This window comes from Dromiciops gliroides, chromosome 1 (genome assembly GCF_019393635.1).
Source record: "Dromiciops gliroides isolate mDroGli1 chromosome 1, mDroGli1.pri, whole genome shotgun sequence".
NCBI classification, from domain to species: domain Eukaryota; kingdom Metazoa; phylum Chordata; class Mammalia; order Microbiotheria; family Microbiotheriidae; genus Dromiciops; species Dromiciops gliroides.
In genome coordinates, this window is record NC_057861.1 from 461,818,994 (window position 1) to 461,833,388 (window position 14,395).

The window sequence follows — 14,395 nt, forward strand, 5'->3', positions numbered from 1 at the left end:
AAGCTTGCCTCATCTTGACCTTATGAGAAAGGGCTGGATGGGAACATTTACTATGAAGGCAATCTGTGATTTGACAAATTCAAGTTGCCAGCCCTGCTGTTCTATGTGATATTCCAAATGGTTCATAAATTAGACATTAACGTTTCCCAATAGGAAGCTGAGGCCTTGAAGACCTAGTAGCTGTCTAGTTAGTGTATCTTGCTTGACAAACATACCTGCATTTAAAATGCAAAATAGACTTAACATGTTTAAAATGAATTGGTTGTCTATAGAAAAAAAAGTAAATGAAAGCTGAATTCAGAAAAATTATTCACAGTTTTATCCCATACAACCTCACTTTCACCCCCCCTCCCCCCAACACACACCTGATCCCCCTACCTCTTAAAGCTCAGCTAACTCGTCTATTGCTGATGTTGGTCAAGCTTATAGACAGAATTTTTTGTCTATTAAAAAAAAACACTGAATTTCACATGCATTAGCAGCACGGCTATGAAAAATGATAGAAAACATTTCCTGATTTTTCCAAATTCAGGCAATCAGCATTTTTACTAAGTCTTCAGAAGCTTTCATTATCCTTAACTCAATTTGATAAGAATGAGGTTTCAGAGAAGTCTCAGGTTGGTGGAATCTAATGAAGAGCTTTCCATAGATGCTTTATATTAAAATATAGAAAATGGGCAAAAGAGAGATAAGTATATGTTCTGGTTTGTATTCCCTACAATACATACCTCTATTTTTAAACTAATATATTTATAGCTGTAATGCTTTTTTACTCCAATATGGGGCTAAATAGTTATCTTAAAAATTAGCATATATATTGTGCAGCCTTTATAAGCATTGTGGTCACTCTCTCACCCCCTCCCTTGCACTGACAGGATCTCCAGAGCAAGGCTGCTATTTAATTACACCTTGGGGTTCTAGGTTTGCCCCTGAAAAGCTGTAAGGTTTTTTAATGCTCTTTCTCTGGAATTCTCCCAACATTCATCACCATTTTTAATACTCCAATATCATTTGCCATTGCCATTCTGTGTCCCCCCAGTATTATTTAACCAGTTGATATTTCCTCAATATCTTTGGTAAGCAATTAATGTTAATTGGTTTTCACGAAGGGATATTAGCTCAGAAGATAATAGCAAAAGATAAATGCATTTGTCTCTAGGGAAAGTGTACTCAACTCAAAATATTTGCTACAAAATAGTTGCTACTCCTCCCATCAAGTTTACTTCCAAATGCAAGCATAGCCAACGTACAAGTTGTGTCCTTTCTTGCAGGACATGGTGGCTTAGTGGCAGGGTTGATTACATGTTGTTCTGGGTCACATAGATTGTTCCCCAGAGTGGCATTGACTCCTCATTGGGCTCAGCTGTCACTGTTGCTACAGGCTCAGGTTCTGCTATAGACTCCAGCTGTAGGTCCTTTTGAAGTTCACAATGTTATGACCTATTCCACTCTGTATCTAACACCAATTCCCTTAATATTTGGAAAGAACAAAAAAAAAGGAGGCAAAAAACCAGAGGTGCCATGTGTTCATCTTTAGTGAAAATATTCCTTGGACCTCTCTGTCCAAGGGTTTGGACAGAATTTCTGAATAGAGGACACACTGAAATTTCTTCAGGAGTGTAAGATCATAGGCATTTTCTTTGGAGGTTCAAGCAAGTTTCCTTGAAATTTCCTCTAGTGGGATCCATTTTCACTGCAAAGACAAACTCAGTGAAATTTCAAGCTCAGTCAACAATAGTAGATTCCCAATTTGAGTAGAATGAAAATAGGCTCAGGAAAGCTCTGGGTGAGCATGACACTTCCAAGGAAATAGCACTTTGGGTTGATTATTTCAGACATGTAGGTAAACAGACAAATCTTATGCCACTATGTCTGCAGTTCATAAGGATCTCACAGTAAAACTAGTTTTCTAGGTTTTTTTAAAAGAAAAAAAAGCAAAAGCAAAAAGCATTTCTAGAGTTGGATACCAGCATTTAATTTTTAAAATAATATTTTATCTTTTTTCCAATTCCATATAAAAACACTTTCTTAACATTAAAAAACAATTGAGAGGCAGCTAGGTGGCGCAGTGGATAGAGCACCGGCCCTGGAGTCAGGAGTACCTGAGTTCAAATCCGGCCTCAGACACCCACTTACCAGCTATGTGACCCTGGGCAAGTCACTTAACCCCGATTGCCTCACTAAAAAAAAAACAAAAAAATAAACAAAAAAAACCCAATTGAGTTCCAAATTCTATTTCTTCCTCCTTCTCTCCTTTTCCCCTATTTCTGACATGGTAAGCAATCTGATATAGGCTGTATATTTGCAATCACGTAAAACATTTCCATATTATTCATTTGTAGAAGACTCAAAAAAGGAAAGAGAGAAAAACAAAGAGAGACACAGAGAGAAAAATAGTATGTTTTGGTCTGTAGTTAGAAAATATCAGTTCTTTCTCTGGAGATGCATAGCATATTTCATTATGCAAACTTTGGGATTGTCTTAGATCATTATATTGCTGAGAATAACTGAGTCATTTATAGTTCTTCATTGTGCATATTGCTTTTACAATGTATAATGTTCTCCTCATTCTCTTCACTTTACTTTGCATCAGTTCACGTTAAGTCTTTCCAGGTTTTTCTGAAATCTTCCTGTTTTTCATTTCTTATAGCACAATAATATTCCATAGCTTGTTCAACCATTCTCCAATTGATGGGCATCTTCTCAATTTCCAATTCTTAGCCACTACAAAAAGAGCTGCTATAAATATTTTTTCATACAAATAGATCCTCCCCCCACCCCCAACCTGTTTTAAAATCTCTTTGGGATACTGCATCAAAGGTTATACACAGTTTGATTGCCCTTTGGTTATAGTTCCAAATTGCTCTCCAGAATGGTTGGATTAGTTCACAACTCCACCACCAGTGGATTAGTGTCCCAGTTTTCCCACATCCCTTCCAACATTTGTCATTTTCCTTTTTGGTAATATTAATCAATCTGTTAGGTGTGAGGTGGTGCCTGAGACTTGCTTTAATTTGCATTTCTTTAATCAATAGTGATTATAGTATTTTTTCATATGACTATATATAGCTTTGATTTCTTTGTATGAAAATCACCTGTTCCTATTCTTTGACAACTTACCAGTTGGAGAATGATGTGTATTCTTATAAATTTAACTCAGTTGTCTATATAGTTGAGAAATGAGGACTTTATCATAGATACTTGTTGCAAAATGTTTCCCCCAGTTTTTTGCTTTCAATTTTATTTTATTTTATTTTATTTTTTGGTGAGGCAATTGGGGCTAAGTGACTTGCCCAGGGTCACACATCTAGTAAGTGTTAAGTGTCTGAAGCCAGATTTGAACTCAAGTACTCCTGAATCCAGGGCCGGTGCTCTATCTACTGCACCACCTAGCTGCCCTGCTTTCAATTTTAAAATTGGATATTTTCATGGGGATCTTAAAAAGCTGAAAAAGCATCTGAAGAAGCTCTCTCTGCCTCTGTCTCTGTATCTCTCTCTCTCTGGTAGTAGAGGAGTGAAGGAGATAAAAATATCCTTTTCTAAAAAAACATATTTAAACAGCTAAAAGATTCACTTCAAGTTGATAAAAAAAGAAAAAGGCAATGGAAAAAACCTGACATGTAGAATTTCACCATTTTTCCTTTTCTAGGTTGCTACAGTAGAAACTTCTGTGAATTATCCTTGGATGAGATCTAGAACTCTCTCTTGGTTGAGATGAATTGCATTGCTTCCAATCAGAGAGTTGCTTAAATCTGTTTTCTGGTACACAGAAACACACATATGTGTATATATGTTTGTATATGTATATACAACATATACTCATATATACCTATACATACATATAAACATAAAGAATATACAAGTGGATATATGTACATATTCATATGTATGTATTCTCTGATTATGTGTGCATGGAGGGATGTGAAAGAACAGTTATTGAGAAAATTAAATTGTTCTTTATTTTGAATATTTGGAGAAACCACTATGGCATAGGAGGCATAGAAGAAAACATAGTGTGGATGTAGTTAACTGAATAAGAAATTCTGTTTTAAAAAAAGAGCCCTTGAAAATGTCTGTGCTTCATCACATCTCAAACTGTATTATAACAATCTGTTACTAGTTAAGAAATAGAGAGGTGGATCAGTGGAATAGAATAGGTAGATATTACACTATAGTAAATAACTATAGTAATCTAGTGTATGATAAACACCAAAATCCAAGATTTTGGAACAAAAACTAATTATTCGACAAAAACTGCTGGTAAAACTGGAACACAGTATGGCAGAAACTAGGTATAAACCAACATCTTGTACTGTATACTAAAATAAGGTCAAGATGGGTACATGATTTACACATAAAGGATGATACCATAAGCAAATTAAGAGAGCACAGAATAGTTTATTTGTCAGATTTATAGACAGAGGAAGAATTTGGGACCAAAGAAGACATGGAGGGCAATATGAAATATAAAATAGATAATTTTTTGTACAAACAAAACTAATGTGACCAAGATTATAAGGAAGGTGGAAAACTGGGAAAGAATTTTTGAAACAAATATGTCTGATAAAGGTCTCATTTCTCAAATAAAGAGTATAGAGTATGGAGAACTGAGTAAAATTCATAAAAATTATGTCATCCCCTAACTGATAAATGATCAAAGGATATGAACACGCTGTTTTCAGACAAAGAAATCAAAGCTAGCTATTGTCATAAGGAAAAATGCTCTAGATCACTATTGATCAGATAAATTCAAATTAAAACAACTCTGATGTATTACCTCACACCTATCATAGTGGGAAATATAGCAAAAAAGGAAATATTGGATGCTGGAGATATGGGAAAACTGGGATGCTAATCCACTATTGGAGTTGTGAACAGATCCAACCATTCTGGAATTACAATTTGGAATTATGCCAAAGGGCTAGAAATTTGTATATACCCTTTGATTCAGCAATACCTTTGATTCAGCTAGGTTTATATCCCAAAAACATCCTTCAAAAGAGAAAAAGACCTATTTGTACAAAAATATTTATAGAAGCACTTTTTGTGGTAGCTAAGAATTGGAAATTGGCAGAATGTGCATCAATTGGGGAATGGTTCAACAAGACATTTCATATGATTATAATGGAATGTTATTGTGCTATAAGAAATGACAAGCAGGATGATTTCAGAAAGGCCTGGAAAGACTTGTATAAACTCATGTATAGTGAAGTGAGCAAAACCAGGAGAAATATATGCACAGCGACAGCAATATTGTTTAATGAAGAACTGGGAATGCCTTAACTATTTTCAGAAATACAATGATGCAAGACAATCCCAAAGGACTAATGATGAAGCATACTATCCACCTCCAGAGAAAGAACTGATATTGATTGAACCCAGAACGAAGCATGCTATTTTTCACTTTCATTTTTTTTCTTTTATTCAAGTTTTCTTATACAAAATTACTAATATGGTAATGTTTTACATAATTGCAATTGTATAACCTCTATCTGATTGCTTACCACCTCAGGGAGAGGGGAGGGAAGGAGGAATAGATTTCAAAACTCACAATTTTAAATAATAATGTTTCTCATAAAAAAATAAAATATCTGTGCTTCCTTACTAAAGCATTTATTAAGTGCTAATTATGTGCCAGCCACTGTGCTGAGTACTAGAGATACAAATATAAAAAGAAAGACAGTTACTATCCGCAAGTCACTTAATAAGGAAAGGCAACACATATAAAGAAGTCATGGTCAGAGTGGGATATTTTGGACTGGGAAGCTACAGGGATGTTGAGTGGAACCATAAAAGAAGTCATTGGCACATACTTTTAAAAATTAATATTAATATTTCAAGAACTAGAAGTGAAAGGGATATGGGGTTTGGAGCCTCAGGATGACTAACAAGCAGGAACAGCAAGATGCTGGGTCTGGATTGATCTAATTATAGAGAACTCTTACCTATGAGGAGCACAGATCCTTAAGGTCAGAGGTTAAAGAGAAAGCATGGCATAAAGATTGATGGAAAGCACTGGATCTGGGTGTTCTCTGTGTGACACAAAGCAGAGAGAGAAAGGACCTTGTGCTGGAGCAGAGTATGCACAGTGCTAAGGAATGGGAGTGAAAGACAAATGAAAAATCTGGTAAGATTAAAGTGGAACAGAGAGCATATTGGGATAGATCAGAAGTCCAAAGTTGTTAGTGTTATTGGAATCCTGCCCATAGTACCTGTCTTCCTTCTGCTTCCCTAAAGCACTACCCAACACAAATTTTAACTCTCTCTTCCAACCCCTTCTCATTTCCTCACAAACTCATAGGAGTGATAGAGGTGGGGGGTGGGGGGGAGAGAAAGAATGTTTAAACATAACCTCTGTCATTACAACCTGAAAGTAGAAATCTTTAAATGCTTATTTCCAATACTTCGTGACTTGAAATTGGCAGTAAAATGTATAGCCATTTATTATAATTTATGTTGAAGTCATTAAGTTCATGGTTTAGGATTTCAATCAGAATTTAAGTATTTACCATGTAGTGTGCTAAATACTAGGACTGAGAGAAAGGGAAACCAACCCAAGAGGGAACAGAGATTTTTTTTTTTCTCAGCTCAGTAAGAGGTTGGAATATGTGACTAAAGAAAAAATTTCTGCAGTTCTAGTAATCTCTGAGATTTTCTTTGCTAGAACACTTGTGAACCAAGAAAGCAACTTAACAAGAAATTGAGCCAGCCATATTGGGTGGTAGAAATAAGGCTGTTTGTTCAGGCAAACATGCTATTTATTAATGTATGTAAATGACATTCTTCACTAAAAACCTATCATATTATGCACTGATGATTAGGACTGAGATGCTTAAGTTTTGGCAGGTCATAGAAAGATGGAAAGGCTTTAAGAACAGGCCTGGTGAAGACCTATGAGTCTGTTGTCTAAGCACGTTTAGCTAAGTATGGAGATGCTCACTGCTAGAATGGTTGGCCCCTATCATCAGTTGTTTTTATCATTTTAGCTATCATTGACAATACTATAGTTGATCATGGATACTCTCTAGCTGTTTGATGAGGTAATCATATAATCATTAATCTCCCCTTTGGTTCCAGATAGTATAGGAATATTTACCCAACAGTTATGGATCAAGGAGGTAAATATTCATGAAAGAAGGAACTTTTGAATTCAAAACTGACTCCTTCATTGTCACAACCTGAGATTTGGCACATAAAAATTTCTGTACCTTAAAGGAGGAAAAGAAGTAGTACTTTTGAATGCTAACAAGAACTCATAGGCCTAGAGGCATGAGACCAGACTCAATTCTGAATTCAAGTTCAATCTGAAATACTGAAAGAAGTATAATGTATTCACTTGAATTTTGCCAAAAGCATAATGAGCATTTGGATTCTTACCAAATTTTTGTAGACTGGCAGGGCCAAACCCTTTTAAACTGTGGACTAGCTTTCAGAGTTCAGAGATTTTCAAATAAGAGATATTCATTGACCTAAAAAAGGTAGAAATTCAAAATAAAACATGTCATTCACGAAGAGAAAGTTCAATTTCTTTTAAACAGTATTAAATGCTTATGCAGTGCAAAGCATTGTACTAGTCATTAGTGATACAAAGATCCTTCCTTAAAGGGGTCTACATTCTATGCAGGGGTTAAATTTTTTATGTAGATGTACATAAACATATGGTTATATATATATATATACACATATACATATACATGTATGTATGTATGTATATATACCTGTATATACACAAATATACATATGCCATATATGTGTATGTATTTTATGAATGTGTAAATATACATACACACATAAGTAAATAGCACCTAATTTGAGGATGGAGAGAGTACTGAGAAGATAAAAGAGGTCAGCAAAGGCTTCACATAATGGCAATTGAGCTGAGATTTAAAGGAAAACAAGATTCCAGGATGTGGAGCTGAAAAAGGAATGTATTCAAGGTATGGAGGATATACTACACAGCTTGGGAGAAAGCATAAGGACAGAATATGGAATGTTGAAGTCAGGTAGTGGTCCAATTTAGCTAGAATATGCAATGTATGTATGAGAGGAGTTACATGAAATAAATCTGTACTATAGACTGGCATCAAATTATGGAGGTTTTAATTCCAGGCCAAGAAGTTTGCCCTTTTTTCCCTTAGAGGAAATAGGGAGTCATCAGAAAATTTTGATTAAGTGAGTGATGGTCAGACTCAGGAAAATTAATTTGTAAATTTTCTGAGACAATGGCTAAGGACTAAGGGGGACTACTTGGTAGTCTATTACAGTAGTGTTGGTGAGAGGCAAATGGGGATTAAACTAGGGCAGTAGCTACAAGAATGGAGAGTGGAGAATGAGAAATGTTGCTCCTAATTTCCAAATTCTTTTTGTGTCTCTGACCTTTCCAAATATCCAAGAATGACAGGAATATAAAGAGAAGTGGCTAAAATGGTCATGGAAGTCTAAAAAGTATCAATCTTCCTAATACCTACTTTTAAGAATATCTTTTGCCACTAGCTGGATAAGTCACTTAATCAATTGAACTCATAGCTTCTTCATCTGAAAAATTGAAGCATTGAATTAGGGGATTTCTAAATTCGCTCTCAGCAATAATGTTCTTATCCTCTTGTTTGCTTTGTCCATTGTGTAGGTGTCTATGCCCTTAGTCAAGACAAAATTACATTGAGAAAAGAATATTGCCAGTATGCATTTTCTTTTCCATATTTACAACTCAAATGTGAAATCACATGTACTTTACAAGGCAGATTTCTTGACACTTGGGGTGTGAAATTATCCCCCACTGTGAGTCTAACACCATTCTACATTTCACCTGCTAGTGATCATAGGAATGCAAGAGATATCCCCCCCCATCTCCACACACCACTGACCATGGGAAAAAAAATAATACTTCACCTGCAAACCTAGCAATCAGTTCCAGCTCTCCCACCCTTCTCAAATGGAAAGATTATTCTTTTTTCTTGACTTCATGAAAGTGGGTAAAGTGAAAGAAGATCTCTTTCATGTTCATGTTAATATATTTGCTCTTCTGTGGTTGGAACTGGAATGGATTTAGAGGCAATCCTTAGCAGAATGTAAACTAAACATGGAGAGTGAAGGTCAACAGTGTTATTTACTGCCTAAGATGTGTTCACTGAATTATCAAGTTCATTTATTGCATTATTCTAAAGAAAATCATTTCATGTGACTCATATTCCAAAGTGTTGTCACTATTTATAGGTAGATGGCAATATGAAGTTTATAGAAAATATTGATGGCCTCAAGATTTGCAAGGGCATGTGGATTGAAGGAACCACCTAGGGAAGAAGGACCAATCAAAAACAAGACTTATGCTGAAGGCAGGAAGTCCTGAACTGAACTTCTTAGAAACCCTTTCTAGGTACATATTCAGGATTTGAAGTTTGGCCATTCTCAGGGTGCCCAGTTCTTGGGTGTGGCCTTAACCTTTACCTTATTTTCACTGGCTATTATTGTTTCTCTTGGCTACAGGCAGCCTAAAGCCTTAGGCATAACCTCCTTGTTAAAAGGTTAGCAGATGTTAAAAGCAGGTGTTATTAGCATATAATGGAGGCTTTCTTCAAGATGTAATAACAAAGAATTGAAAGAGCCTTGAAAAGGGGAAAACATTTGAGAGAAAATAGATGAGTGGTAAAGAAATACCGTATTCTTCACAGTAATAGCTACTGCAATACAACAATCCACACCAGTGATCCACCAAGTCTCTACTTAGGATGAGAGTCCTTTCATCATCAGTTCTCAGGAGCCAAGATTAGCCATTGTATACTATCTGAATTCTAAGGTTGTTTAGTGTTGTTTTTATTTGCACTCATTTACTTAGTTATGAATTTGATCACCAGGTTTGAGGTTGTTTTTTTTTCTCTGTAATTAATAAGTAGGACTCAAAGTTTCTTTGAATTGCTCATATACTTTAGAAAATATAGAGCAATAAAATTCCATTATATTACTATATCATAATTTGTTGAGCTAGTTCCCAAATGATGGCCACTTAATTTGGTTTTGCTACTAAAAAAAGACAGTTGGAGGACCTCATTACCTATAGAGAATATCTCTTCTTTTTGGACTCTATACTGGAGCACATTCATGACAGTGGCAACCATATATCTCTGCATTTTGTGCCTCGTTTGATAATAATAACTAGAAGGCTGTTGAACACACCAGTCTCTGTTACATTTTGTTTTAAGGTTTTGAGGAAGCATTTTATTCAACTAAATCAATTTTTGTAGTCAACAAACAATATGACTGAACAAACAAAATGCCCTCTGGCTGACATTTACTTTCAATTCTCTGGAGATGCTACTGATTCATGTTTCATAGCATTACCACAACAGTAAGAGAATATTGCTATGAACGGAAGTTCTCTACCATGTTGGGAAGAATCACCTATGGTAAAATTTTAGCAGGATGTGAAGTTATTTAAAAGGGGTAGGCATGAATGTGTTGCAATAGGTATTATCAGGAGGAATACCTACATTGATGGGATCAGGAACCTATTGGACAACTAGATAATTAGAAAAAAGTGTAGGAATATTTGGGTGGCTTCTGTATATAATTCCATATTGATTTCCAGAAAGTATGGACCAGTTCACAATTATATAACTGACTAGCTTCTCATACTTTCATCCTTAATGTTTTTTTTTTTGGTTTTATTTTTGGTGGGGCAATAATGAAGGTTAAGTGACTTGCCCAGGGTCACACAGCTAGTATGTGTCAAGGGTCTGAGGCTGGATTTGGACTCAGGTCCTCCTGAATCCAGATCTGGTGTTTTATTCACTGTGCCACCTAGCTGCCCCCCATCCTTAATGTTTTGTTGGTGAAAATTATCCTCATAAAATTTTTTCAAATGTAGGAAAATAGTCATATGGGTCAATACATTATGAATACTATTCTGATCAACTTTTTTTGTTCATTATAAGTTACAAGATTTTCCTAAGGTTCTTGTATCTTTCTTTCTTTCAGAGAATCAATTCTTCATTGCCTTCAAAACTGTTTAGACTCCAGCATGGACCTTTCCCTTTGTATGCTTGCTCTAATCAGGATGTATTTCTTTTCTTAATTTCTTTGGTGCCATTTCTACTTTATCATGTAAGATATCTAAGATAATGATGTTAGAAACCAAATGTGCAGGTTCCACTCTAATTCATGGAGAAAATTATAATAGAAGCATTTTACCATTCTTTCCAATTTCAGTACTTTTGGGACTTTTGTGCCATTTTATCTTTAAATGCCCTTGAAATGATTTGTTTAGTTGGGTCTCCCATCAAAATTTATTTTCTCTTTATTGATTCTCACTGTTTTACAAAGTAATGCTAACCATGATTTTCCTTATCCTTCTCTGTTATATATGTATGTGTATGTGTGTTTATCACTCAAATGTAATTTTTATGTTAACATATATATTATATAATTATGATATTGTTGCTTCTGGAAGAAATCTGGAGAGTCTGGAAATTTCTGACCAGCTCTGTCATCTTACCATTCTTTTAGCATGATATTTTTAGTAATATTGCTGGATTTCTTCAACAAGGTCAAAAATAGTATCAAGGTCAGCTTCCATACTGACAGGAAATTATTTAACTTGCAAAAGCTGTAAGCCAAGACTAAAGTAGAGGGAGAGTTAGTGCACAGCTTTTGGTTTACAGATGATTGTGCACTTGATGCAGTCTCTGAGGTTGAGATGCAACAGAGCATGGATTGATTCTCTGCCACTTTTAATAATTTTGACCTGACAGTTAACACCAAGAAAACAGAGGTTTTCCATCAGCCGGCACCATACAATCCATACACAGAACCATTAGTTACAGCAAATGGAGAAATATTGAATGCTGTAGATAAATTCACTTACCTTGGCAGTATAATTTTCAGGGATATACACACAGATGATGAGGTTTTCACATGCATTGCCAGACCTAGCTCAGTGTTTGGAAAGTTCCAAAAGAAAGTCTGGGAGAGAAGAGGTATTAGGCTACCTACCAAACTGAAGGTCTACAGAGCCATTGTATTGACCTCATTGTGGTATGCCTGTGAAACCTGGATAGTCAATCAGTGTCATACCATAAAATTGAACTGCTTCCATTTGTATTGTCTTAGGAAGATTCTGAAAGGTCACCTGGCAAGATAAGGTATCAGAAACTGAGGTACTTTTCAAAGTGAAGAGAGCAACTTCGATGGGTTGGCCATGTTGTTCAAATACCCAATGTACATTTGCCTAAAAGACTATTTTATCTAGTGCTTACACAAGACAAGTGCTCACATCGAAGTCAGAAGAAGTGATACAAGGTCTCTCAAAAAAATTTTGGAATCAGTTATGAGACATGGGAGACACTGGCACAGGATCACCCAGCACAATGAACTTACATCAAAGAAGGCATTGCACTCTTTTTTTTTTCTTTTTTTTGTGAGGCAATTGGGTTTAAGTGACTTGCCTAGGGTCACACAGCTAGTGTTAAGTGTCTGAGGCCAGATTTGAACTCAGGTCCTCCTGACTCCAGAGCCGGTGCTCTATCCACTGTGCCACCTAGCTGCCCCTGGCACTGCACTCTTTGAGCAAAGCTGAATTGTAGTAACTCAAAAGAAATATGAGATGCAAAAATTTAGAGACATCTCCGACACAAATGTTCATTTGGATTATTTGTGCCTGACCTGTGGAAAGTACCTTCTGAGCTCACATTACTTTGATCAGCCACATTTGGATGCACTGTACCTTCACCCTAACATAGTGATGTCATTTTGGTCCACTTTGAGTGCAAAGCACAACAACCAACCAATCTTTTTTCTCTTGGTCAAATTAACTAATTGTTTATTTTTGTTTTTAAGGGGCATTTCATTTATTATTTTAGGATTTTTAATTTCAATTTTATTAATCTTTAATTTTCAGACCTCCAGCTTTTGTGCTTTCTTAGAGATTATTATTTTCTAGTTTGTTATTATGTTTGTTCGGTTCATTTGTCTTCTCTCTTATTGATATAATTTAGACATATACATTCCTTCTGTTGTTTGCTTTCCCACAAATGCTTGGCTTTTTCCATAATCGTTGAATTTTCCTTATATAATAATTTGTTTTTATCATCTGTTATTTGGTCCAATTGTTTAGAATTACATTATTTAGTCTCTATTTCTGTTGGAGTCATTTCTTCATATTTCTCTTATTGATTTTAATTTGTATTATGGTCTACTTGGTAAAGGATGTTTAATATTTCTGTATTGTTGTTTTATTAATGTCATGCTCTAGCACACAATCAATATTTATAAAATTACTATGATATTCCATATATAATATATAACTTGATTCCTATTTGATAATTATAGAAGCTATCATGTATAATATTTTATAAAATAACATTTGATCGATGAATTTTATTTAGTCATAAATATTATACAATTATTTTCAAATTTTTTTACATTTCTATTTATGTTAGATTTCTTGGAGTCTGAAAAAATAACTTGAAGTTCCCAACAATTACTGTATAAATATCTATATCCTACTCTAATTGAATTAGTTTTTCCTTTAAGTAATGTACCATTTTGTGAATATATGCTTAATATTAATACTGTTTCATTCTTTCTGGTGCTTTTTATTATGGCATGTTTTCTTTTTTTCTTTTGAAACTATTACTCTTGCTTGTATGATATAATGGTTACTACAGCTAGATTCATTTTTTGTATTTAGTTGAAGCATTTAAAACATCTATTCTCATATTAATCTTTTTATCTCAGTATGATGCTTTCCATTTAAAGAGTTTCTGTTGTAAACAACTAGTTGGAGTTTGCTTTCTAATATATTCTGCTGGCCTCCCCAAGTTCATTCAATTCCCACTAATGGTTCTGATAAGTTTGCTTGTCCTTTCATAATGCCTTTTAAAAATATCCCCTTTCTCTTTTTTGCCTTCTCTTCTTTAAATGGAAAACAAAGGAACAAAAATCTGTAGCGTATATTGTTTGAAGTAGTCTGATCTCTTCCCCTCACCCTTCTCTTTGAACTAAGACCCAAACTAAATTTTGCCTCTCCTTTATTTCTTCCTTATTGTTGCCAAATAGTTGGCAGGATATCCCATCCTGACAACACTCTCCCTATAGAATGCTACTCTTCACATTCTTTGCCCTGAAAAGTTGACCCTTGATGCTCATACCAGAATGTAAAGTCTCAGACTGAATATAGAGAACTACATGTGGCCTAACCAAGCAATGTGGAACTATATTTTAACCCATTCTTTCTTTCTATTAAGCCTCTCTTAGTTCAGCATAACGATACAAATAATGAGCATTAACTTTTTTTTTTTTACAAATTCTGAGCTTATGACCCTCAAACCTTCACCAAAAAGCTATTTTGTGGCTGACTTCTCCATCCAACCCTTCCAAAGTTTAATATTTCAGGTGCCATTAC